Source organism: Trachemys scripta, chromosome 25, assembly GCF_013100865.1.
Source record: "Trachemys scripta elegans isolate TJP31775 chromosome 25, CAS_Tse_1.0, whole genome shotgun sequence".
Lineage (NCBI taxonomy): Eukaryota > Metazoa > Chordata > Testudines > Emydidae > Trachemys > Trachemys scripta.
Window position 1 is genome coordinate 3,967,271 of NC_048322.1, and position 25,346 is coordinate 3,992,616.

Here is a 25,346-nt window from a genome sequence, read left to right on the forward strand (position 1 = left end):
CAATTCTAGTAAGGAATCCTTGATTGATATCCAAACTACTGAAGCAGCCAAGTTGGATTGTGAGCTCCCTGGAAGAAAACACCACCCATAGCTAGGAGTGATCAGCTCCTATTGTCTAGCCTAAAGAAACCCCTTGAGTCATCAGTTTACCCATAAACAAATCTAGTGTTCTCCCTTGGACCATTGCATTTTCTCTACAAAAATCCCTACTCACCCTCCAGTCAGTTTTCTGATGTTTAGATCCAAACTCTGCATCAGTTCCACTGGGACTCCATCTTCTCCCGACTGATCGTGCTGGGGGCTCTGCCTGTCTCCAGTACTCAGGACCCTGAGCTACCACCATCACCTGGGAACCCCGACCAGTTCAAGCTTCAGGGAACGGTGAGTTCCCCCCCCCCGCTCTGTTTTCATTTCTACCTTAGATATTAACCATTAATAATGTATGTTAAGTTGGTTTAGCTCCTTGTGTAGTTATCGCTATTATTCAATAAATAACTTTTATGGTTAAAATCTGGTTTCTTCTCTCTCTCATTGAACTTTACTCTTTTGTGTTTTTAGCTTCCCCCAGTCACTCTGCAGCAACGCTTCTTGTACCTAAGCTAAAGATCCCTGCAGCGCCCAAAATACTGTGGGGTTTGCTCATCAAGTAGGTTACTGCCAGTGCAATTGTGATGTGAGAGTGGGGATAGGGACGTGCTGAATCTGGGTAACAGCTTGAAAGTGCTGCTTGACCCAGTCCATGGAGCCCAGGGGCATATAAGGGGGGGCAGCTTGAAAGTGCCGCTTCATACAGCCCAGTGAGTCCAAAGACATATAAGGAGTCAGCTTGACAGTGCTGATTGACTCGGTTCACTCAGACTTGCTCTGTTAATGTATGTGTGGGTGTGGGTGTGTTCATCCAGTTCTGGGGTTAGAGAAACCCAGCCCTAGAGAACCTAGGTCCTGCAGGAGAGCTCCATTAGGAGGGGACTTGCAGACGGGAGAAGTAGCGCTCCATATAAAAACACAAGTGACACAAGCAGTACATTGATAGAATTACAGACACCACCCCCCCCGAAGAGTGACCCAAATAAATGAGCATATACCAAAGTAACAGGCAAATTTGGTAACACGTGGCACTGGTTACTGCTATATTAGTGTGTATGGTCCCCAGTTAAGGTGGGAAAGGAAAGATCAATGGAAGGACCTGGATCCTTTCCTCTGGACCTCATCGTCTTTGGTGTTGGGGGATTTTAATTGTGTCAGCCGGCCTGAGGACCACTGGTCCCGTTTTCCCAACCGTCAGAGGAAACGTTTTTACAATGAGCACTCCCTGGCGCAGGTCTGTAGCGAGGTCGGCTTAGAGGATGTGTTTCTCCGTAGTGGAACCAGTGGAGGGCGGGCGGTAGCCTCCTATTCCTCTGACCCGAGCTCACACCAGCCACAGATGGGGTCCACCTTTCTGTGGGGACAGGCCAGGAGTTGCATTGACCGGATTTACGTGAAGGAGAGCACGTCGACAGCCCAGTGCAGGGTGGTGCCAATGGACTGTTCGGATCACGCAGCTCTCACTGTGTACTCAATGTGGGCAATTCCCTGACCCACGGCAGAGGATATTGGAAGATGAACCTCCAGAACTTGCAAGATAAAGGGGAGGGGGGCGAGGCCTGGTGCTGTTGGCAGAACGGGAAAGCATCAGATGGTCCTATGGCAACCAAGCGGATTGGTGGGAGTCGGTGAGGGAGGAGTTGGCGGATTTGTTCCAGAGGATGGCAAACACCACAACATTAAAGAAACCAACGGTGCCGAGTCCTGCAGCATCACCTGTGGGATTTCCACAAGAGCATCCAGGCAGGGGAGCCAGTCAGCATGTGACTGTACGACCGAATCAAGTGACAGCTGGCTGAGTTCTGGGAGATGAGGCTACAGCTGGCCGATATGAACAGGACCACCGAGTGAAGGGAGGGGTGGCCTCCCCTGACATTTTTGAGGCCTGCAGGGAATGGAGACAAAGCAGGGGGATGCGGGAACTCAGGGCAGGACCCACAGATCCGGTAAAGTAGGACTATAGTCGCTGAAGGAGGAGAGAGAGTCCTGCGAGAGGAAGCCACTGGTGGGAAGCAATAAGTGCAGAGTGCAGACCAGCCAATTGAGAGTCACAGTGGTCCAGAAAAAGAAAGAGCAGCAAGTCCCATAGTACTCAAGATGCTGAATCCTGCAATCTGAGTTCAAATCTTAGTGGGACCTCCTAGAAATATTTGGTTTGCTGCAAAGCATTGGAGCTCCATGTGCTTGGCTATCCTGTCTCTGGGTGAACCAGGATGATTTTTTCCCCTCCTGCTGGGTGACTGATGCCCACAGGAGATAGGTCTTTGGTCCAGCTGGTTCAACAGGATGGCCGTTATAGGTTGGGGTCCTAGAACTTAACAGTCTGGCTAGAGATTCCTGCGGGTTGACCTGATGATTGTGTTTCTCATTGCTTCACCTGATGTCCACAACTTTGGTCCCTGTACCTGCACCCGCCACGCTTTTCCTCTTGCCCACATGACGCTTGAAGAAAGCAGTGCCAGGGCCAGGCTTAATAGTCAGGGCTAGGCAGGAGGGAGGAAGAGTCCCAGGTTAGAGCCCAGCACACCTTTCCTCCTCTGGGCACCTAGAGCAGAGGCAGCTGGTGCTGACAGCTCCAAGGGAAGGTTTATAAACCACAGAGCAACTGAGGGCAAGGCAAGAAGAGGGGAGGACCATGCCTAGTGTGGCCAGCAGACAGGCAACAAGACCCCCGGCCAGGCTGCTTCCTGCCATGCCAAACACCCACTGAAGGCCACCCAGAGACCAGCATGCGGGCGGCTGCTGATGCTCTGTGGCCAACATCAGAAGACAGTAGGAAAGCAGGGCCAGCCCCCCTAGTGGGGCCTCTGACCGTTCCCACTCACGGTGCTCACTTTGGCAGTGGGGCAGGAGATTTTACCCCAAGAGGCTTTTCCCCAGCTGGCGAGAAGTGGAGAAACACGCAGGCTCCCAAGGCGCTATTTAGCAAGCCCCCTCAAGCACAGGGACAGGCGCACACTTGGAAGAGGGAAACTGCTCTACATGTTAGCCCGGGCAGCTGCCCATTTTCTTTGGCAAGTCAGGAATGGCAAAGGCTAGACTGGAAGCACCTGGGGCTCACACCCCAGCCTTTGTGATGCCCAACCCCCAACTCTTTCCTTGGGGCTCTAGCTGAAGCCAGAGCATTGGCCTGAGCAGCCAAGAAGAAGTTACAGCCCTGAGGGGATCCGGAGTTTCAGCACAAATATAAAACTGCACAAGAACAACCACGAAGGGACTTGAACCCTTAATCTCCTGATCCGAAGTCAGACGCCTTATCCATTAGGCCACGTGGTCACAGAAGAAAAGCTACTCCCAGCACTTCTTTGGAAAAGGCAGACATGGTGTTTCTCAGGTCATCTACTGAGGGGCCAAGACTCTCTGGGCACAAGAAGTAGAGTTCCCAGCGAGATGTGAGACTTAATTCTATGGAGCCCCATGCCCCAACCCCACACCCCAATCCCCTGCCCCAGCCTTGAGCTCCCCACACCCGGAGCCCCTTCCTGCACCCCAAACTGCTCATCTCTAGCCCCAGCGCAGAGCCTGCACCCCCAGGCCAAACGCCTGACACCTTCCTGCACCCCAATCCCCTGCCCCAGCCCAGAGCGCCCTCCCACATCCTGAACCCCTCATTCCTGGCCCCACTCTGCAGCCCTCACCCCCGCACTCCAACCCTCTGCCCCAGCCCTGAGCCCCTCCCACACCGCAAACCCCTCATCCCCAGCTCCGTTGGGTCATGGGCATCAACAATTTTCTTCAGCTGGGTCTCCAGAAAAAAAGTTTGAAAACCGCTGGCCTAAGGAATGTGGGTGAAGTCCTGAGGCTGAGACCTGAATGAGAAACAATTGGCTTTACAGTGTTAAATGTGTTTCATGTCCACCAAGTAGGAGATAATTACGTTGCTGTCAGTAACATAATTTCTGGTTTCCAACTCTAAGCTGAAACCTGTCCCACGCATCTTGGTCTTTTTTCTTCTTCAAACGCTTTGTCACCAACTGTGTGCATTCTAAAGCCCACTCGCTGCGAACCATGCCCAAGGAGGGAGCGGCAGCATCTCTCAGTGCCACTGAATGTGTTTCCCTCTGCTCAGTGTGCAGTGTGACTATTGCCAGCCTCAGGAGAGGGGTTCTCTGAGGCCAATGCCTGTCCCTCAGCAGCAATGTGTCCACTCTGCAGCACAGTCACTGGCTAGGGAGGCACCTTCAGCCTGGTAACACCTTGCAGAGGGGTTGATGTAATTCCACTTTCCTTTCCCTACCCGGGGCAGGATTCCTCTCCACCTTTTCTAATGATCAACGATATTTCAAAGCACACCCCTCATTCCACTCAGAGCATCACATTCTCTCTGCTCCTGCCGGCCAGATGGTCCATTCCATTTGTGACATCACCAGAATCTCCATGGTGATGTCAGACTAACTTAATAAGATTCCACTCCAGGACCAAGGAGACAGAGAAGCTTCCTCCAGCCCCAAGTGTTGGTCACAAGAGCAGAAGGGAAGAGAGGACACATCAGAGATCACATCACAGCCACAGGACTTGGGGCCAGTTCCAGGTACACACTGTTACAAAGTCCCCATGTGGTTTACATCTCTAGAGCCTGATGTATTTGGGAGGTGTGTTAATGAGTCGCTGTCATCGTGTGTCTAAGTCCCACTTTCGGGTGCTCTCCTCTCCTAGCACAGGGCCGCTGGGTGGCACAGAGGGCACGAATAGTACATCCACAGGGACTTGAATTCAGAACAAGTACTTAACCCGCTGTTCAGCAAGGTACTTCAATACAGGCTTAACTTTAAGTAAGTTCTTAAACCCTGTTGGCCGCAACAGGACTCAGGCACCTGTAAGTGCTTTGCTGAATGCAGGTGGATGACTCCATGCTTAACTCCCTTGCTGAACTAAGGCCTGTAGCGGGGCAGTGACCCCGCTCCGGTTAAGAAAGGGTAAAAGCAGCCCTTGGAGAGGGCTGGGGCTGAGAAAAAGGCTGGGCTGATTGGGAAGACAGCCACAGCTGGGGCCATGCCCCAATCAGGGCCCAGCTGGTCCTGATAAGAGGGCAGTGGGCCAGGAGCTATTCAGTCTCTCTCTGCCTTGCTGCTTAGGAGCTCACAGGGTCCCTAGAGTGGAGCAGGGCTGGGGGAAGGCCAGAGGAGCTGGTGAGCTCCGGCCGGGAAACCCCCCACACTGCAGGCCTTGTTAAAGGCCCAGAAGGGTACTGGGGTTGCCGAGAGCAGCACAGGGGTAGGCCAAGGCAGCAAGTCCAAACCCCCCTTGCCTGTGATGAGTGGCATTTACAGACTGCTGTCTGCCACAGTGAGCGGGGGCTAGATGGTGACTGGCAGTAGTCACTGAGGCGAGGTGAGAATAGGGGTTTGGGGGTTCCCCTGAGTGGGGAAACCCAGATTTGGGGGCTGCTGCCATGGGCAGAACCCCTGGGTAAAGGGCACTGGGGTCCGGGAGGGACACGGGGGCCAGTGGCAAGCAGGACATCGGCCTGCAGAGGGCGCTCTGGAGCTGGTGAAGAGCTAATTCCCAGGACACCAGCAGGAGGTGCTGCAGGGGTGAGTCCTGCCCCGTGACAGGGTCTTACTGAATAACTTGGAGTCAAGGCTGATTCCCCACTCTGGCACTTCGAGTGCAGAAGTCGGGGGCCTGCAAGGATTCTAAAAATTAATACTGGCCACTCCAGGCTGGTATTAAACTCCCAAGGTTACAACTTCTCTCTGACCTTGGATGGGTTGATTCTGCCACCACCCAAGTGCAGAACCCCTTTGAGAGCCCAGGAAGGTGCACTTGGGAATTTCTTCCTGGGGGGTACCCTCAAGCCCTTTCACACACACCCCTCCGGGGAGGAGCTGACAAAAGGAAAAAAAAAAGGGAAATTAGTTGTTGCCACCAGCTAATTAAACAACATGTGCACAAACCTCTTAGGACACAAAAATCCAATCCTGTTCTTAAAAAAGGTAAATTTTATTAAAAATAAAAAGGAAAAACTTACATCTGGAACTTAGGCTTTTGCTATATTTTAAACATGCAATTCCAAAAATCAAGCACCCAAAATAGCTTTCTTGGGGGTTCAACTTAAAGGTTAAAAGCAAACAAAAGTATCTGTGGTTAGCCCAGAGGAGATCCACAAGCCAAAATAAAAAATAAACCTGATTGTGTCGAACTAAACGTTCCCTATCCAAATAATTTCTTCTACATATGGAAGATGAATTTTCATACCTGGTACAAGCCTTACACAGCATTGCTGCTCCGTCCCTGCAGCTCAGAGAACAACAGACAAAGGGAAAGTTTCTTTCCCAATTTTAAAAAGTTCTACCTTCCCATTGGCTCTTTTGGTCAGGTGCCCACTTCCCTTCCCTTTACCTGTGGGCTTGTTAACCCTTTACAGGTAAAGTAAGTAGAGAACAGACCAAGAGGGATTTTACAGCTAACTGGCTGCCTGGGTGTCCATCAAAGGGAGCTAATCCCCCGCCCCCATCCTTCATGGATCACAGAGTGGAAGGTGACATTTCTGGGGGATTGTTCCCAAGATCCAGGACTTGGTGTTCAAACATCTCCCAGCTTCCTTGGTGAAAATAAGACCAAGGTTTCTTTGCAATATACAGGATGAAAGTAGTTTTTCATCCAGAGTGGGACTTGACCCCACAATTCCTGGCTTAGAAAGCCAATGCCTTAGCCATTAAGCCACTGAAGTACAATTAAAATTAAAACAGAAAGTCCCTCTCATAATTGCACATTCCTCACTAGCTTGGAAGCCAAATACCCTCTTTATGCACCTTACAGAAATGTCTGCATCCCCTGGCAGCGAGGCAACTGGGCAGGTCGCTGACAGAGCTGAGCATCACTTTTCTGCCAGCCATCTTTAGAGAAGAACCCCACCCTAGAGTCCCCCCTCCCTCCATCAGCACCTCCACGTCTGTGGCTCTGAGTGGCAGTAGGATGATTGGGGGCAAATCCGGGGCTGGAAGGGGGTAAGGTCAGCTTATAAGGAGTAACCAGGTGGAGCAGACCCAGGGAGAGGCTGTGGGCTGCTGGTCGGTTATTGGGATCCGAGCTCTAGATCAAAGCTGCACAGCGACCTGACACCCAGGGTTATAAGGCCAACATAGTGACCCCCCTACTGGCCTCAGTGAACCCCAAACCCTTGTTACTAAGGGCATTGAGGAGTCTCTGTCCTTTAATAACTTCTGGGAGCTCCCCAGCAGGCTGTGGGTGTCAGCAGCCGCCCAGTGGCGTAGCCAGCTTCTAAGAGGAGGGGGAGCAAACATAAAAAAGGCGCCCCCCCTTGGCTCCTCCTCTGGCCACGCCCCCTGGGCTCCTCCTCCCACCGCTCCGCGCCTCCCCCCTTGGCTCCTCCTCCGGCCGCACCGCCCCCCATGGCTCCTCCGGCCCTGCCGTGCCACCCCGTGGAAAACCGCCCCTCGCTCCTCCAGCCGTGGGCCGCCATGCTGTGACCCCCGCTCCTCCGGCCACACCCGCCGCCCCCCCATGGCTGCTGGCCGCGCTGCGGGCCACCAGCCTGCGCCCCCCATCACTCCTCCGGCCACTTTTGGAAAGGTGCCTCTTATGGAACATGTGCTGAGAGGAAGCGGCTGCTTCCCCTGCACTCCGCTAGCTACGCTACTGCGCAGGTTAGACTGTTGGTGCTGTGCCAGCCACCCCCTTGCTTGAAGGCCTAGTGTAAGAAGAAGGAGGCCCGGTGCTGGCAGAAGAGGGTTTTGATGAATTGACCTGTGTGTTATGGGCCCAGCACGCTGCCGCTGTGTCACTCTGCTGGTTCTTCACCCACAGCATCCAGCCTCCAGCATCCACAGTAGCGCCTTGTGAGCTCTCGTGCTGACAGGCAGAAGCGCAGGCTGCTAGGCAGCAGCCTTGGTAACAGCAGGCTTCTCTCTATACGTGTCTCTGTGGTGCAATGGGTCAGTGTGTTTAGCTATTAACCAAAAGGACAGTGGTTCAAACCCCACCCACCCCCCGCCTGGGACGGTGATAAGCTTGTGTTGCTTTCTTGCTCTTCAAGACTTTCTGGGAGCCTCAAAACTGTCCCTCTTGGCCTCAGGAGGTACAGCTGGTAGCACAAAGCGTGTGCTGGATGCGACTCAGAAACCCATCTCCCAGCAGCGGTGCTGGAGGCTCAGGCTTAATCCTCAAGGCCAAACGCAAAACCTTCAGCCAGGCACGTTTCGCTCCCTTCCTGCCTCCGCCCAAGGGAGAAACAGATGAGACATGCTGGCTGGAAGACGCCTCCCTGTAGGCTGCTATGATGTTATTAATATGAACTGGGATGGTATAGATCATTGTTGCCACCACTGTTATATAGTTACAGCAAAGATTGTACAAAGGTTATCGTGTGAGGTGTCTATGACAAGGTTATGATTTGCTAGTTATAATTATACTAGCTGTATGTGTGTACCATTTTATATTTGAAGTTATGAATATGGGCTATGTACTTGTATCTCAAATGTATTTGATTCCAAGTAGCCTCAGTGATGCATTTCGTCAGCTTCTTGAGAAAGGACTATTCTCAGTAAGTGCCCAATCAAGAAACACTTAACTGACAATGGACTTTGGGAGACGCCAATCCACATCTGAACTTTCCTGGGAACGTTCAAACATACATGTAAACAATGGCGCCTGAGTCATGCATGGACATGTGACTTGCCCATGTGACTCCATCTTGCTGCTGTGATTTTCCTAGGTTAGTCCTAGGACCAATCCTATTCAACTTATTCATAAATGATCTGGAGAAAGGGGTAAACAGTGAGGTGGCAAAGTTCACAGACGATACTAAACTGCTCAAGATAGTTAGGACCAAAGCAGACTGTGAAGAACTTCAAAAAGATCTCACAAAACTAAGTGATTGGGCAACAAAATGGCAAATGAAATTTAATGTGGATAAATGTAAAGTAATACATGTTGGAAAAACATAACTCCAACTATACATACAATATGATGGGGGCTAATTTAGCTACAACTAATCAGGAAAGAGATCTTGGAGTCATCGTGGATAGTTTTCTGAAGACGTCCACAGAGTGTGCAGTGGCAGTCAAACAAGCAAACAGGATGTTAGGAATTATTAAAAAAGGGATAAAGAATAAGATAGAGAATATCTTATTGCCCTTATATAAACCCATGGGATGCCCAAATCTTGAATACTGCGTACAGATGTGGTCTTCTCATCTCAAAAAAGATATACTGGCATTAGAAAAGGTTCAGAGAAGGGCAAATGATTAGGGGTTTGGAACGGGTCCCATATGAGGAGAGATTAAAGAGGCTAGGACTTTTCAGCTTGGAAAAGAGGACACTAAGGGGGGATATAATAGAGGTATATAAAAGCATGAGTAGTGTGGAGAAAGTGAATAAGGAAAAGTTATTTACTTGTTCCCATAATATAAGAACTAGGGGCCGCCAAATGAAATTTATGGGCAGCAGGTTTAAAACAAATAAAAGGAAGTTCTTCTTCACACAGCGCACAGTCAACCTGTGGAACTCCTTGCCTGAGGAGGTTGTGAAGGCTAGGACTATAAAAGGGTTTAAAAGAGAACTAGATAAACTCATGGAGGTTAAGTCCATTAATGGCTATTAGCCAGGACGGGTAAGGAATGGTGTCCCTAGCCTCTGTTTGTCAGAGGGTGGAGATGGATGGCAGGAGAGAGATCACTTGATCATTACCTGTTAGGTTCACTCCCTCTGGAGCACCTGGCATTGGCCACTGTTGGAAGACAGGATACTGGGCTAGATGGACCTTTGGTCTGACCCAGTCTGGCTGTTCTTATGTTCTTACACAGTCTTATTATTAGTAAGACATGGAAAAAATCTCAGGGAATATTAAATTAGAAATAAATAACGAGAGAGAAAGGAGGGCAATTTTTTAGGATATTCTCCTGAAGAAGAGATCTGTGTGTAGCTCAGAAATGTCTCTCTCTCACCAACTGAAGTGGGTCCAATAAAATATATTACCTCACCCACCTTATCTTTCTAAATGCAAAGCAATGCACATTGGAGAGAAAAACTAGAGCTACTTTTAAACTTTATTGGGTGGTAAATTAACTATCAAGGGAAGAAATAGGTTTAAAAAGAAACATTTGATAATGAGAGAAAACCACCCAGATCTGAAGAGATTTTATATTAAGTGAGAGGAGTTGGACAGTTTGACAGGATTGTATATGGAAGTTCAATAAACAGACAGTAATAACCCCCCCCCATTCACATGGCANCCCCCCGCGCTCCGGGCCCCTCCTGCCGCTCCCGGCCCCGCCCTGCTCCGGCCGTGGGGAGCGCGGCCCCCCCTAAAGCAGGGGGGTGAACCGGGCCCAGCCCCTTCCCCCGGCAGGAGCGCGTCCGCCCCACGCGGGGCCTGCCCCTCCCCCTCCCCCGGTGTCTGCGTTGGGGGTGGGGCCCGTCATTAGCCCCGCCTTGCTGGGGGGAGATGGGGGGGCGGGGAAAGGGGGAGACAGGACGGGGGTGAAGGGGAGAGATGGGGGCAGACGGGACGGGGGGGGGAAGGGGAGAGATGGGGGGGAGCTGGGACCGGGGGAAGGGAAGGGGGAGATGGGACGGGGGGGAAGACGGGGAGGAGGGAAGGGAGGAGATGGCAGAGAGGGGACCGGGGGGAGATGGGGGGACACAGGACCTGGGGGAGACGGGACCGGGGGGGACACAGGACCTGGGGGAGACGGGACTGGGAGTGGGGAAGGGGGGAGAAGGGACCAGGAAGGGGGAGATGGGGGGGGATTCCCAGACCCTGGACCTGCCCAGACCCACCGGCTGCAGCCTCTCTGTGCAGATCGTCCCGTCCCGGGGAACAAGGAGCAGAAGGAGGCAAAGCCGGTTTCGGCGGACACGGACCAGCCGCGGGGGTTTCGTGGCCGTGTAGACGTGCCCTGACATTATGTCTACACTGCGATTAACACCCCCGGGGCACCTGTCTCCAAGCCTGGGGCAGCTGGCTCAGGCTTGTGGGGCCGGGGCTGCAGGGCTGTACAAGGACAGTGCACACGTACGGCTTGAGCCCAGCTGCTGAGACCCACGAGGGGGCAGGGTCTCCGAACCCAGCAGGAACACACGTATCTGCACCACAGTTTTGAGCCCCACAGCTTTAGCTCCAGGAGCCCAATCCTATGACCCAGGCCAGCCCTGCTGCAATCTTTATCCCGGGAGAGATGGACTCTGCGGGTACGTCTCCTTTGCAATGTCAGCCCAGCTGTGTGCAAAGCAGCCCCCTACTCACCACTGTCATATAATGATGATATGGTTGTACAAAGTCTGCCTGGTAAGGTATCAGTTCAAAAGCCATGATCTGTTGAACATTAATATCTTGTTGGATGGTGTGTGCTTGCCTTGTTTGGGACGTGATAAAGTTTTGCTCTGTGTGCCTTACTGAACTATGTTACGAAGTTGGGAAATGCTCACAACCAGCCTTTCCGGTGCCACAATGGAGGAGCCAGACTCGCTGCTGGCCCATTGAAGGTATCCACGCTCCCAAGGACTATCCCAGGAGCCGTGTACAATGCAGACTTCTCCGAAATAGCCCGGAGATAATGGACACTGCTTGACTCACATTGTAGCAAAACAGCTTCCTAGCAAGTTGGAAGAAACTATGAAAGAGGGAAGACACATCATGACCTGGCCTCTTTCCCCCACAAATCGACACCTGGAAAGACACCTGGAGCACAAAGACTGAACTGAGATAATTCAGAAATTAGAAGAGAATAATAATAATACATTCAAATCAAAGTCCCCAAGCAGACTAGTATTGGTTTTTCAACAGAAAATCTTCAGTTTGGGGGATTTTGTTTTCCCGTCAAACCTTGCTAAGGGAAGCAGAGAGACAATGTTTGATTTGCCTCCTTCAGAACAGCTTGGCCTAGACACTCTCGCCGTGGGTCACTGTCATGGCCTTGCTGAGGACTGGGGCATTTTAATAATTTATGGAGGTCCTGGGGTGTTTAGGGGAGATGATGAGGATGTTACCTTTTGAGATAAAAACTAACAAATCCAGGACTAGAGAATTCTTTTAGAAATCTGGTATTTAGACATTTTATTTTAAGCAGCGTGGGGGGTCTGAGTTCCTGAGATGGTTTTTGTTTGCAGGAAGCAACATGGTTTGCTCTGTGATTGTACCAAAGGGGGAAGATGGTTGTTTGTAAAGGAAGAGAGAAGACCAAATGCCTCTGATGAAATTTGAACCCACATGTGCAGAGCACAATGGATTAGCAGTTCAGCTCCTTAACCACTTGGCCACCCCATCTGAGTTGTCAAGTAAAGGACAGGAGGAGAAATCTGAGGTCTGTAGAGGTAGGGACAATAAGGAATTTTTAAATACTAAGTGTAAGCAGGGTCTGAACGAGCTCCCCCCTCACATCTAGTGATAAGCCGGGGGAAAGACTTCAGGAACAGACCATGTTTGCATAGACCGCCTACTCTGCCTAGCTACGCAACATGATGGGGCGGTTTTGCCAAAAGGACCAGTTTTGGCTGATGTTGGGTTACAAATCACATGAGTACTATTAAATGTTATTATAATTGCTGGATAATAAAGGGGAGGGATAGCTCAGTGGTTTGAGCAGTCATCTGCTAAACTCAGGGTTGTGAGCTCAATCCTTGAGAGGGCAATTTGGGGATTTAGTTGGGGGTTGGTCCTCCTTTGAGCAGGGGGTTGGACTAAATGATCTCTTGAGTTCTCTTCCAATGTTATGAGTAAAGGGCAAGAGAACACAACTAGTCCATCCTGCTTGAGGGGTGAGGAATACATTTTATTGGACTGCATAGAAGTGATGGAGGGTGTCACCCAAAACCAGTGGTCCCCAAACTTTTCATATTGTGCCCTCTTATCCATGTCTGCAGCCCCTCAGCAGCCATGGTCTAGAACTGGGGCTGGGAGCGGGGCCATGGCTTGCCGGGGAGAGGGGTGTGGATGGGGTAAGGGGACCGAGGCCAGGCTGGGAGCCTGGGGGCAGAGTGGTGCTCCCTCCCTGCTCTCCATGGGGGCTGGCTCAGCCCCTGAGGTGCCCCCATGAACATTCCTCTGTACCCCTAGGAGCATGCCCCACATTTTGGGGACCACTGCCCTAAACTGAACCCTACTCGCTAAGCAGGGGCTAGTGATACCAAATCCTTACCTTTTCTGCCTGCGGCCCAACCCTCTTTCATCCCTCCCAATCTTCCACCCATGGCCCCATCCTCTGACAAAGAGAGGCTAGGGACACCATTCCTTACCCATCCTGGCTAATAGCCATTAATGGACTTCACCACCACTAATTCTTTGCTGCTGAGCAGGGAGCCAGGGCTGTTCTCTGGGAATCAAGGTGCCCAGCATGACCCAGCTACTTCATTGTCCCCCGGGGGCCCTGCAGGCTCAGACCGTCCCTGAGGCCAGGCAGCTGCTTGGTGAGCTCTCCTGGTGTCACTGGCAGTGCCTGGATATCCCACTCTCAGGGCCTGTGTTCAGCCATCAGGAAAGGCAGCAGCTTTGCTCCCTCCTGCTAAACAGAGTTCCCAGGCAATGGTTCTCAACCAGGGGTCCCCGGTTGAGGGGGCAGTGAGCAGGTTTTGGGGGGACCCACCAAAATAACCCAGAAAGCAGGGCCGGTGTTAGACTCGCTGGGGCTCGGGGCAGAAAGCTGAAATCTGATCCTGACTGCCTGGGGCTGAATTTGAAGCAACTTAACTTTGTGGGGGCCCCTGTGCTGTTCTGGGGGCTCCAGTCCCCCACCCCAGGACAGACAGGGCAGTAACTTCACGTCACCCCTTTGTGACTCCCAGGGACCCTGTAGGGACAGCAGCTCCATGCTGGGCCCTAGGGCCCCCCAAAGCACTAGTGGGGGAAGGGGGCAGTTCAACTCCCGTGTCAGGGGGGTCTTGCTGCCTGCAGGTGACTATATCCTCATAGCCCCTCCCCCTCACAGAGACACTCCGTAGCCCTCCCCCTCACACTGACACCCCCATGGACCCTCCCCCTCACACTGACACCCCATAGCCCTCCCCTCACAGCCCCTCCCTTCACACATAGAGGGACTTGTTTGCTGCAGCCTGACATTACAAACCCAGGGGTGAGATTTTATGGATGCGGAATTCTCCCAACCACATATTGACCCCCGCATCCCCTCCAGTGCAAGGACTCCCCAAGCTAGTCGAATCATCACACCAAACAGCTCCCTTTGAGCAACCACCCTTTGAGGCCAACAAGAGACCTTCTAGTTTGGGCTCATTCATGCATCACATTTACCGGTTCTCCTGGGCTCATTGCCCGTGACCTGCACGTTTGCTGGCTGTCAGGCGTGAGACCCTTTGATCTCTGCCTCACCTATAATCCTGTTTCTCAAGCTCAAACCCAAGACCACAAACTTGCTGCAGCTTATGCAGCCCTGTAGAGCATTCAGAGACACAAAGAGAAGATCCATAGGTGACCTTGGCAAACCCCCGGGAAGGAGTTGGGGGTAGGACATCACAAAGGCTAGGGCTAGCTATTTTGTTACTGTTTGTACATTATGTGAATGAAGGTCTGGTTGAAGAAGACTTGTTGTTTTGCCGACCATTGGAAGAACGTACAACTGGAGAAAATATCTTCAATCTGACTGATGCATATTTTCAAGAAAAAGAAATAGATTGGTCTCATTGCCGAGGCATCTGCACTGATGGGGCCACATCAATGACGGGGAAGTATCCTGGATTTGTAGCTTGAACAAAAAATGTTGCATCAAAAGTCTCTCGGACTCATTGCATCATCTATAGACAAGCCCTCACAACAAAACGCATGCCTGAGGGACTGCAGGAAGTGCTGGACAATGCAGTGAAAATGGTGAATTTCATAAAATCACGGCCAACAAATTCTAGAACATTTCACATACTTTGTGAAGAAATGGGTAGTATACACGGTTGTCTGTTGACCCATACTGAAGTTAAATGGCTCTCACAGGGCAAAATCCTGGTGCGCTTGTTTGAGCTTAGAATGGAAATCCTAGTTTTTTTCAACAGCCACCCTTTCCACCTTGCCAGCTGTATGGAAAATAATGTCTGGCTCCAGAGCCTAGCTTATTTAGCAGATATTTTCTCAAGAATTAATGACCTAAATTTCTCTCTTCAAGGTCTCAATATAACAGTTTTCAATGTGCAAGACCGAGTTGAATCCATGATAAAGAAGTTGCAGTTCTGGGAAAGTTGTTTGGAAAACAATCAAACAGTGTTTCAGTAATCTTCATGACTTCCTGGCAGAACACAAACTTCAGTTGGATCAGTGCACTAAAACCAATATAACTGCACACCTAAAAAGGACTTTGCACAACTTTCAGGGATTACTTTCCAGCTATATCAGGTGATAATGACTGGATTCACAACCCTTTTGATGATACCACTTTCTCATCACAGATATTGAACACTGAGGAAAAAGAGAAAATGATTGAGATCTCCTGTGATTACGAACAGAAAAGGAGTTTCAGAAATCTGTTATTGATCAACTTTTGGCTGAGTTTAAGAAACGAGTACCCCCTTCTGGCAGAAAAAGCTGCTGCAGTTCTGTTACCATTTTCAACAACATACTTATGCGAGAAAGCCTTTTCCTCATATGCACATCTGAAAATGAAATACAGAAATAGACTTGATGCCAAACCAGACCTGAAACTTTATCCTTCTCCAAAGGTTCCGGACTTCAAAGAGCTATGCAGAGCAAAGCAAGCACATCCATCACACTGAGGAAATTTAAATTTAAAACCCTGGAAATATTCATTTTTAGGAGGGAGTTCATGAGATTTCACAATTTAGAGAAAGGGGTTGGCGGGCTGTTAAAGTTTGGGAACCACTGCTATAGACACCACTCAGCTAAGGATTAAACAATACAATGATAAAGTTCAGGTCAAATCAGTAACTCAATGAGTTAACGATATTGCACTGGAATCAAGTCATCAATTTAGTCAAACCATCAGATTAGTACAGCAGAAAATCAACCCTTATAAACTCTAAAAAAGCAACCCAAGAAGGCAGGTGCATATTTAGTGATGCCAAAACCCCAATCAGAGCTTTTTACCCAGGCAGTGCAACCCAGATTTAGCCACCTGAATATCTCAACATCAAAATCAAATTATTGCTTACATTTAGCCTACAACCAATTACAGTTTTCTCCTTAGATGTCACTATTGTGTAGCTAATACTTCTCCTTGCCCTCTCGCCCCAAAACACATACAGACCTTAGAGAGACATTAGTAAAAGAAGTTCCAACAGCTCTCGCTGAACAATACATATCTGACAGCGCAATTCATGGCAATGCTTCCATAGGTGAGGAGCATGCATTCAGTCATTTCATAGGGCAGAGTTTTAAGGCTATTAAGATTTGGGGAACTATTCTTCCTAGCATCTTCCCTTTGTAGGTTTCAGAGGTGTTCACACACACAGAGAGAGCCGCACTGTTACACCCCAATGTAACAGAAAGGCTGGGAGGTCTCCAAGTTCATAAAAAGAAACAGACAGAATAGAAAAAGGAACAAAGCATTTCTAAGATGATAAGGGGTTGGATCTCTGCACCTCTCAGTCTTTGGATTCACCTGGAGTAGGAACTGTAGCTGCAGTTTAGGAACCAGGTAATGGCATAGATGGTCCAGCACTTTGGACTCGCAGGGTTTTGTTGACATTGTGCTTCATTCCCCAGAGGGATCAGTCCCAGGATCCTGGCAGTCAGTCTGTCTGAAGCTATGTCTACACTGGCAGAGTTACAGCGCTGGGAGTTCAGTGCCGCTCACAGAGCGGTGAAGGGAAACCGCTATTGTGTGTTCACACTGTCAGCTGCCTGTGCAATAGTGTGTTCACACTTGCGGCACTTGCAGCGGTGTTCACCCCACCGTGCATCGCTTCCTCTTCTGCTGCTAAGAGTTGTGAGAAGGCACAGGGGGTCACGGGACATCCTGAGTTCTGTCTCAATGTCCCATGAGGCATTGCTTCACATCCCAGCAATCCCTGTGCCTCCATCCATATTTGGCGCCATCTTTCAATGGTTGGTGTACTGCGCATTCTGCCTCTTCGTACTACAGGAATGGATCCCGCACTGTTGACAAATATGCTACACGTCACGAGTGGCAGTGGAGTTATTCCTTAAACTACAAAGGCAGAGGAGTTCAACATTGATCTTGCCACACCGAGTAGCTATGACAGGAGATTGCTTGTGGCATTCACGGAGGTGCTGACCACAGTGGAACGCTGCTTTTGGGCTCGGGAAACAAGCACTGAGTGGTGGGATCACATTGTCATGCACATCTGGGATGACAAACAATGGCTGCAGAGCTTTCAGATGACGAAAGCCACAATCATCCATCTAGCCCAGTGAGCTGCCTGAGAGTGACCAGTGCCAGAGGTAATGAACAGAACAGGCCTGATGACCTGCAAGGTGAGGGTCTTTCACCCTCACCTTTAACTTTATTGTTGTCATTTCCTCCTTATGCTATTTTACTACCCCTCCCCCGAGGTCTCAGGACAAATCAGGTTTGAACCACTCCTTTGATACAGACGTGTCCCAATCCAGCTGAATTGAGGCAGACTTTGGGCCAATGTCAGTTTGGAAAAGGCCCGCTTAACCCAGCAACTTTCTCAAAGTATCTGTTGCTGTGAACCGCATGTAGTGTGGATGTGCGAACCCCAAAGATATCAAACATGAAAGAAACACAAGGCCAGTTTTGGGGAGGTTTCCAGAGCCAGGCCTGTGGGTTACACAGCTGTGCTCAAAAGGAAAAGGGGCCTCAGCACCTATAAAAATAACTGGTTGCAAAAACAAAACAAAAATTACATTAAAAAACCAACCCCCTAAAAACCAACCCAGAAAAGCTACCATCACACATCGATCACCATTTTAGATTTTGACATCTCCTGCCTGATGTGACATCTTTGCTTTGCAAACAAGAGACCTGGAGAACTCTGTGACTGTTACCCTATAACTGGGTAAAAGTTTCCACATCTTGTCTCAAGTAATTTTCCTCTTAACAGAAGATTTAAAATTTATCAAAATAAATTCAATTTGAAATAGAAATAATTACAGTCTATACTGGGTCTCTATTCTCATACATGCTATTTCTCTCACATATTCCCCCACTCTAATTCCTTTGGAGTGAGGTTTTAATTTCAGGATTAGCCTCCATTTCCTATGTAGTAGGAGGGGGCAGGGAGAGAACTGGAAGAAAACCTGAATTATAGTGTAACACTGAAAGTTATCACATGATCAGACGCTTCTGTTACACTAAATAACTTCATGTTTAATTTCATTGTCGCTGGTACCAACTTATTTAACAATTACAAAATATAAACTGATAGGGCAGTTTTCTCTTAATTCCGATTTCCACCCAATGGGCTTTGTGTGAAGTCACATTCTACAATAACTTAGGAGCCTTCCATTTCTGTGAGTTCATTTCTCCCTTGGTCTTCTCCCAGAAGTGTGGGTGGAAGGGGTCTCACACTATGTGGGAAGGCTGCATCATGAGAAAAACCACCTGTGCTCTATTTTCACACGTTCTAATCTTTCAAAGTAGCAGCAGGAGGAGAACTGATACAAATGCATTAGACTTAATAGCAAATCTAAGAGATCAAACCACAGACTCTGAACTCAGCATTCATGTATCCTGCAGTCTGAACTTGGAATCTGATACATTCCCTCATTGGCTACCATCATTTGCCCAGCATGGAAGTGCTTCTTGTCCAACAAGGCAGCCAGATTTGGACCCAGAGGCATAGAATGGCTATGAAGGAATCAGCTGTTTCTCTCTGTGATTAATGAAACTTTGGATCCAAATGGTAAAAGACAGTTGTTCCCAATTTAACCATGGTATCCTTCAGGTGTGTGACCAATGCCACTTAATTAGGAGCAGGGTTCTAAAAATAGTTTACCTGGGCCACAGGTCACCATAGCTTCCATCTCTGGGGTGAAAATCAACCACCAGTACCTGCAATTTCTACCTGAGTTCTTGTCAAATCTTTGACCTTACCTGGAGTAATTTTACACTTCTGTGGCGTAGAATTCTTCACCAACCACACAACATATCAGTAGCGATAGTGAGGTATAACTCACTCAACTATGCCCTTTTATTTCTTTAATCTGGTGGCACAGATTTAAATTAGGGACTAAATTCAGGTGCTGCTTAGAATCCGTGTAAGACACCAAATGTCAGGTATCTATTAAAAATAGGTATCTTTCTGCAGCTATATCACATTCAACATGGATTTCATTTTCTACATATTTGCAGCATCTCCCAGGGGTGAGCTGAAGAGAAATGTCACTTGCATTTTCCCCATCTTTACCTAGATAGGGATTGCATTTCCCAAATAATAGGCAACATGCACCTGATTAGGAAGGAGATATCTTCAGGTGTGTCCTCCTGCAGGGCCTGGGACACAACTGCTTTAGGAGCCAAATGCATGGGTATTTTGCTTAGTTCCAAGTCATTTACTAGGGAATCCTCTTGCCAGCCCTTTAACAAAAATATTGACCTAACCAATTGAACAACAGGGGGGATTGGGATGGTGATGGGGAATAAAGGAATCCCTCTGACTTACCCTATCTTCTTCTGTTGTTACAGAGAGTGAAATAACATTTTTCCCTATCCCTGCCCTGTTCCTGCTCTTTGTTATAGTTCAATGTATTTTAAGTGAGGAAAATGGTAGTAAAAATATCTGCTCTGCAGCACAACCTGAAGCAACAGCCAAGCAACTGGGAATGAAACAATTTGTTCCCGAAGGGGGAACTTGATGACTAACAATTGCTTTGAAATGGGGGAACAGTATAACCGTGATGTTCAAGGTTTGTTTAGGTCAGGTCAAGGGGGAACCTAATGCCAGCCACTGCACCTGGGCTGCATCTGCTCTACAACTATAATTGTCTTTTTACACCAAGATCACTAACGTGAGCAGCCAACGCTATGTACAGTCCTAGTGGATGTCAGGCACAGGTAGTTTTTGCCTCAGTGTAGCTTGTGGGATCAAACCTCTCTCCCCCACCTGGAGCGGATGAACATTCCTGGCTAGAGGGACACACACTCCTATGACTCAAAAGGAAAGGAGTGGATAGAAAAGTTTACAACCCCAACGAAGGTGAGCAGCAAAAGGCAGAAGCAGGCAACTCATCTGGTGGAGCTGAGAGACCACGGTGAATATGGTGCAAAAATCACTATGTGGGAATTAGCATATGTGATTATTTTTAAAAAAATCTTTGGCCTGGTCTACACTATGAGTTTAATTTGAATTTAGCAGCGTTAAATCGAATTAACCCTGCACCCATCCACACAACGAAGCCATTTCTTTCGAAATAAAGGGCTCTTAAAATTGATTTCTGTACTCCTCCCGATGAGTGGAGTAGTGCCAAAATCGATATTGTCATTTCGAATTAGGGTTAGTGTGGCCGCAATTGGATGGCATTGGCCTCTGGGAGCTATCCCATAGTGCACCATTGTGACCGCTCTGGACAGCAATCTGAACTCAGATGCACTGGCCAGGAAGACAGGAAAAGCCCCGCGAACGTTTGAATTTAATTTCCTGTTTGCTCAGCACAGGAGAGCACAGGTGACCACAGAGAGCTCATCAGCACAGGTAACCATGCAGGCCGATAATCAAAAAAGAGCACCAGCATGGACCGTATAGGAGGTACAGGATCTGATCGCTATATGGGGAGAGGATTCAGTGCTAGCAGAACTTTGTCCGAGAAGACGAAATGCCAAAACTTTTGAAAAAAATCTCCAAGGGCATGATGGAGAGAGGCCACAATAGGGACTCAGAGCAGTGCCGCATGAAAGTCAAGGAGGTCAGACAAGCCTATCAGAAAACAAAGGAGGCAAATGGTTGCTCCGGGTCAGAGCCGCAGAGATGCCGCTTCTACGCTTAGCTGCATGCAATTCTAGGGGGGGCCACCACCACTACCCCACCTCTGACCGTGGATTCCGAGGTGGGGGTAATCTCATCAGCCACACCTGAGGATTCTGCGGATGGGAAGAGGAGGAGGAGGAGGACGAGCTTGTGGAGAGCACACAGCACTCTGTTCTCCCCAACAGCCAGGATCTTTTTCTCAGCCTGACTGAAGTATCCTCCCAAGCTAGTACCCAAGACCATGACCCCATGGAAGGGACCTCAGGTGAGTTTACCTTTTAAAATATAAAACATGGTTTAAAAGTAAGCATTTTTTAATGATTAATTTGCCCTGAGGACTTGGGATGCATTTGCGGCCAGTACAGCTACTGGAAAAGTCTGTTAACGTGTCTGGGGATGGAGCAGAAATCCTCCAGGGACATCTCCATGAAGCTCTCCTGGAGGTACTCCAAAAGCCTTTGCAGAAGGTTTCTGGGCAGTGCAGCCTTATTCCGTCCTCCATGGTAGGACACTTGACCACGCCATGCTAGTAGCAAGTAATCTGGTATCATTGCATGACAAAGCCTGGCAGCGTATGGTCCCGGTGTTTGCTGGTATTCAAGCAACATCCGTTCTTTATCTCGCTGTGTAATCCTCAGGCCTGGTCTACACTACGGGTTTAGGTCGACTTTAGCAGCATTAAACCAAATTAAGCCTGGACACGTCCACACAATGAAGCCCTTTCTTTCGACTTAAAGGGTCCTTTAAACCGGTTTCTTTACACCACCTCCGATGAGGGGATTAGCGATAAAACCGGCCTTTGCGGGTCGGAATTGGGGTAGTGTGGACGGAATTCGACGTTATTGGCCTCCGGGAGCTATCCCACAGTGCTTCATTGTGACCGCTCTGGACAGCACTCTCAACTCAGATGCACTGACCAGGTAGACAGGAAAAGACCCGCGAATGTTTGAATTTCATTTCCTGTTTGCCCAGCATGGAGAGCATAGGTGACCAGGCAGAGCTCATCAGCACAGCTAATCGTGATGGAGTCCCAGGATCGCAAAAGAACTCCAGCATGGACCGAACAGGAGGTACGAGATCTGCTCGCCATATGGGGAGATGAAGCAGTGATAGCTGAACTCCGTAGCAGTAAAAGAAATGGAAAAGTATTAGAAAAGATCTCCAAGGCCATGAAGGACCGAGGCCATAACAGGGACACACAGCAGTGCCGCGTGAAAATTAAGGAGCTACGGCAAGCTTACCACAAAGCCAGAGAGGCAAACGGAAGGTCCGGGGCAGAGCCGCAAACTTGCCGCTACTACGCGGAGCTGCATGCGATCCTAGGGGGTGCAGCCACCACTACCCCAACCGTGTGCTATGACTCTCTCACTGGAGAAACACACAGGGAAGACGGTTCGGGGAACGAGGAAGATGACAATGGAGGTATTGTAGGTAGCTCACAGCAGCAAGGAAGCGGAGAAACCGGTTTCCCCAACAGCCAGGATATGTTTGTGACCCTGGACCTGGAACCAGTAACCCCTGAACTCACCCAAGACCCTCAGGGCACACAGGAGACCTCTGGTGAGTGTAACTTTGTAAATATTTGTAAACATTACAAAAAAAAAAGCAAGCGTGTTTAATGATTAATTTGCCCTGGCAATCGCGGCCAGTACATCTACTGGAAAAGTCTGTTAACGTGTATGGGGATGGAGCGGAAATCCTCCAGGGACATCTCCAGAAATCTCTCCTGGTTGAAATGGGGTGATTTTATTAAGGGGACATTCAGAGGCGCCCGTTCCTGCTCTTCTGACCAGAAATGTTCCCCGCTGTTAACCACGCGGTGGGGGGAGGGGTGAAGTGATCATCTCAGAGAATCGTGTGTGTGTGTGGGGGGGGTGGTTTACTTGTGTTTGTGCCGCATGTTAACCGGGAAACCGCAGCCCCTCCTTTTACATTGAAACCCCATTTTAAATGGACAACCCAATTCATCCTTGATATGGGAAATGCGCTGCTGTTTGCAATCTTTCCCGCATGTTAAGAAGGTTAAAAAAGCCAAAACACTGTGGCCTACCATGGCTGCCTGCAAGCCGAAATATGCGACCTTGTAATGAAAGAGTGTACCCATTGTTCTCTAAAATGTGTCTTTTTTAACCACCTCTCCCTTCCCCTCCACCAGCTGCAAATGTTTCTCCTTCGCAGAGGCTCGTGAACATTAGAAAGAGAAAACGTAGGACGAGGGACGATATGTTCACGGAGCTGCAGATGTCCTCCCACGCTGATAGAGCACAGTAGAATGCGTGGAGGCAGTCAATGTCGGAGATGAGAAAAGCCCAATATGAACGAGAGGAGAGGTGGCGGGCTGAATCGCGGGATGAACAGAGCAAGTGGCGGGCTGAAGACGATAGGTGGCGTCAGCTTGCAGACAGACGGCTAGAGGCAATGCTCCGTCTGCTGGAGCATCAAACTGATATGCTCGAGCGTATGGTTGAGTTGCAGGAAAGGCAGCAGGAGCAGAGACCGCCGCTACAGCCCCTGTGTAACCAACAGCCCTCCTCCCCAAGTTCCATAGCCTCCTCACCAAGACGCCCAAGAACACGGTGGGGGGGCCTCCGTCCACCCAGTCACTCCACCCCAGATGATCGCCCAAGCATCAGAAGGCTGGCCTTCAATAAGAGTTAAAGTTTTAAAATGCAGTGTGTCCTTTTCCATCCCTCCTCCCCCACCCATCCCAGGCTACCTTGGCAATTATCCCCCTACTTCTGTGAGGAACTAATAAAGAATGCATGAATGTGAAAAAACAATGACTTTATTGCCTCTGCAAGCGGGAGGGGAGGGTGGAGTGGGGTGGTTGGTTTACAGGGAAGTAGAGTGAACTGGGTCGGGGGGGGTTTGGAGGGTTCATCAAGGAGAAACAAACAGAAGTTTCACACAGTAGCCTGGCCAGTCACAAAACTCGTTTTCAAAGCTTCTCTGATGCGCACCGCTCCCTGCTGTGCTCCTCTAACCGCCCTGGTGTCTGGCTGCGCGTAATCAGCGGCCAGGCGAGTTGCCTCAACCTCCCACCCCGCCATAAAGGTCTCCCCCTTACTCTCACAGATATTGTGGAGCGCACAGCAAGCAGCAATAACAATGGGGATATTCTTTTCGCTGAGGTCTGAGCGAGTCAGTAAGCTGCGCCAGCGCGCTTTTAAACGTCCAAATGCACATTCCACCACCATTCGGCACTTGCTCAGCCTGTAGTTGAACAGGTCCTGACTACTGTCCAGGCTGCCTGTGTACAGCTTCATGAGCCATGGCATTAAGGGGTAGGCTGGTCCTCAAGGATCACGATAGGCATTTCAACATCCCCAATGGTCACTTTCTGGTCCGGGAAGAAAGTCCCTTCCTCCAGCTTTCGAAACAGAGCAGAGTTCCTGAAGACGCGAGCATCATGTACCTTTCCTGGCCATCCCACGTTGATGTTGGTGAAAAGTCCCTTGTGATCCACCAGGGCTTGCAGCAGCATTGAAAAGTACCCCTTGCGGTTTACGTAGTCAGTGGCTTGGTGCTCCGGTGACAAGATAGGGATATGGGTTCCGTCTATGGCCCCGCCACAGTTTGGGAATCCCATTTCAGCAAAACCATCCACCATTGACTGCACGTTGCCCAGAGTCACTACCCTTGATATCACCAGGTCTTTCATTGCCCTGGCATATTGGATCACAGCAGCGCCCACCGTAGATTTGCCCACTCCAAATTGATTCCCGACTGACACCGGTTGCAAGCTTCCACAGGGCTATTGCCACTCGCTTCTCAACTGTGAGGGCTGCTCTCATCTTGGTATCCTGGCGTTTCAGGGCAGGGGAAAGCAAGTCACAAAGTTCCATGAAAGTGCCCTTACGCATGCGAAAGTTTCGCAGCCACTGGGAATCGTCCCATACCTGCAGCACGATGCCGTCCCACCAGTCTGTGCTTGTTTCCCGGGCCCAGAATCGGCGTTCCATGGCATGAACCTGCCCCAGTGACACCATGATTTCCACATTGCTGGGGCCTGTGCCTTGTGAGAGGTCTATGTCCATGTCAATTTCCTCATCACTCTCGTCGCCGCGCTGCAATCGCCTCCTCGGCTGGTCCGGGTTTCGCCTTGGCATGTCCTGGCTCTGCATATACTCCAGGACAATGCGCGTGGTGTTCATAGTGCTCATAATTGCCGCGATGATCTGAGCGGGCTCCATGATCCCAGTGCTAGCTATGGCGCCTGGCTGGTCAGAAAAAAGGCGCGAAAGTAGTATCTGATGGACCAGGAGAAGGAGGGAGGGCGGGAGGGAAGGAGGGCCGAGTGACGACATGGCGTACAGGTACAGGAACAGGGAATTAAAATCAAGAAAGGTGGCTGTGCATCAGGGAGAAACACAAACAACTGTCACACAGAATGGTCCCCCCAAAGATTAAACTGAAAACCCTGGGCTTAGCAGGCCGTTGATTTCACGGAGGAA

General features: G+C 49.7%; 1 protein-coding gene and 1 non-coding gene across 3 annotated transcripts in view; both read right to left on the minus strand.

The window, feature by feature from the left end:
- LOC117870001 (zinc finger protein OZF-like) overlaps positions 1-25,346 on the minus strand; it is an 876,360-nt gene that overhangs the window by 582,288 nt on the left and 268,726 nt on the right. The gene's annotated exons all lie outside the window — the stretch shown is intronic.
- On the minus strand, positions 3,291-3,363 carry TRNAR-UCG. Its single transcript has one exon. It is a non-coding gene; the product is annotated as a tRNA-Arg (tRNA).